This window comes from Colobus angolensis, unplaced genomic scaffold (genome assembly GCF_000951035.1).
Source record: "Colobus angolensis palliatus isolate OR3802 unplaced genomic scaffold, Cang.pa_1.0 Scaffold58, whole genome shotgun sequence".
In the NCBI taxonomy this organism is placed as follows: domain Eukaryota; kingdom Metazoa; phylum Chordata; class Mammalia; order Primates; family Cercopithecidae; genus Colobus; species Colobus angolensis.
The window spans coordinates 3,172,439-3,174,568 of record NW_012119376.1 but is presented as its reverse complement, the minus strand read 5'-3'; the positions used below and the strand labels follow the sequence as shown (position 1 = coordinate 3,174,568).

The 2,130-nt window shown below is 37.2% G+C and overlaps 1 pseudogene across 1 annotated transcript; it reads right to left on the bottom strand.

Annotated features, from left to right (window-relative positions):
- Window positions 1-699: 699 nt before the first annotated feature.
- LOC105526145 lies at window positions 700-1,913 on the bottom strand (annotated as a pseudogene). The gene has a single exon (XR_001004028.1). The product of XR_001004028.1 is annotated as a high mobility group protein B1 pseudogene (transcript).
- Between the last annotated feature and the right edge of the window lie 217 nt (window positions 1,914-2,130).

Below are 2,130 nucleotides of genomic sequence, written 5' to 3'. Positions count from 1 at the left end.
CTACTTGGATTTATAAAGGGGCAAACTACAATATAGGAAAATATACCCTATTTTGAATGTGGCATCTTCATTTTAAAAGCTAGCCCAATTAATTAAAAATACTTGTAATGGAAAGTCTTGTTTCCTGAGCAGTCCATATTGAGATAAATGGGAAAAGACATCTGCAGCCAGCATTTTCATAGTCTTCACTGAGACTAATGTCAACAAAAAATTTAATATGGCAGTCTTGTGTTTTAAGCTCATGCTTTTGGGGATACATTTTCAAGTCTTCTTTAATGTGGGAACTGCAAACTTTAACTGCCATTGCACGGTAATGGCAGTTAAAGAATAGAGTCCTCATGTTAAGGTTAGGACATATTTTTCTATTAGTCCTTCAAGGACAGACTTTCAAAATGTTTGATTCTAATAATCCCATGCTTTGAGTAGATTGATTACTCTTCAGTTTGTAAATGTAAGTGGGCTATGTGAAATTTCTTAACTGATTAAGATTTTGGATGTTCAGTTATGGATGAAAACTATCTCAACTTAACTTTACCCCCATTATAGTATGCAGAGTGTGTAGACAAAAGCTTATTGCTAGCTAACTACATGAAAGGATAAACACTGAAATAATTCATGTGATTCCAAATGGGCAAAAGCAAAAGACTAGGTTCTCCTCAAGAAGAAAAATTTCAGACCTATGAAAAGGACAACAATACCAATTTAAAAAAATGTATTTACCTAGAAGCATTCAGAATGTTAACAAAACAGCCGCAACTTTTTTTTTCTTTTTTTTGCAATTACAGAGTGGTATTCAGTTGACAGAACAACAATTATTTCGTATAAGCTGCATCAGAGACAACTGAAAATGAAAAAACTACCATCCCCATTTATAACTAATTTGTGCTGTGCACCAACAAGAACCTGCTTTAAATTTCCATGCCAATTTACAACCCCCATACTGTACCAGGCAAGGTTACTGGCTATTGAAAATACCACCAGGACAGGGCTATCTAAAGACACATTCGGTAGTGTGTTAACTATACAAAAAAAAGATACTGTGCAGTTTAAAAACAAATCTTACACAGCCTTACATTTCAATTTTTTTCTTTAAAAGGAGTGAGTTGTGTACAGGGGGCTTCAATGGTTTGTAGACAAGAAAAAAAAAACTGTGCTAGAACCAACTTATTCATCATCATCCTCTTCTTCTTCATCTTCATCTTCTTTATCTTCCTCTTCCTCCTCATCCTCTTCATCTTCTTCATCTTCCTCCTCTTCCTTCTTTTTCTTGCTTTTTTCAGCCTTGACAACTCCCTTTTTTGCTGCATCAGGCTTTCCTTTAGCTCGATATACAGCAATATCCTTTTTGTATTTTTCCTTCAGGTTCGCAGCCTTCTTTTCATAAGGCTGCTTGTCATCTGCAGCAGAGTTATTCCACATCTCTCCCAGTTTCTTCGCAACATCACCAATGGACAGGCCAGGATGTTCTCCTTTGATTTTTGGGCAATACTCAGAGCAGAACAGGAAGAAGGCCGAAGGAGGCCTCTTGGGTGCATTAGGATCCTTGAACATCTTTTTTGTCTCCCCTTTGGGAAGGATATAGGTTTTCATTTCTCTTTCATAACGGGCCTTGTCTGCCTTTGCCATATCTTCACATTTTCCTTTCTCTTTAGCAGACATGGTCTTCCACCTCTCTGAGCACTTCTTAGAAAACTCTGAGAAGTTGACTGAAGCATCTGGGTGCTGCTTCTTGTGCTCCTCCCGACAAGTTTGCACAAAAAATGCATATGATGACATTTTGCCTCTCAGCTTCTTAGGATCTCCTTTGCCCATGTTTAGTTATTTTTCCTCAGCAAGGCACAACAGAGTCGCCCAGTGCCCATCTGGCTCTCACTTGCCCCTGCGCTCTCATTATGGAGCTCAATGTACTGCAATGGCTGTCGCTCAATCATTATTATTATTGTACTAGTTCAGGTATTTATGTCTTTTCTCTAGGTTATTATGTAAAACTTTTGTTTATATTCAAGCTCTTTCCAATCTAATTTATTATCTTAATGCAATATTCTTTTTTCAAAACCTTCCCCATACTCAAAAGATATTGGCTATTTGTAGTCTATAAAAACCTAGAGACTGTAAATCCCTCCACAGTTC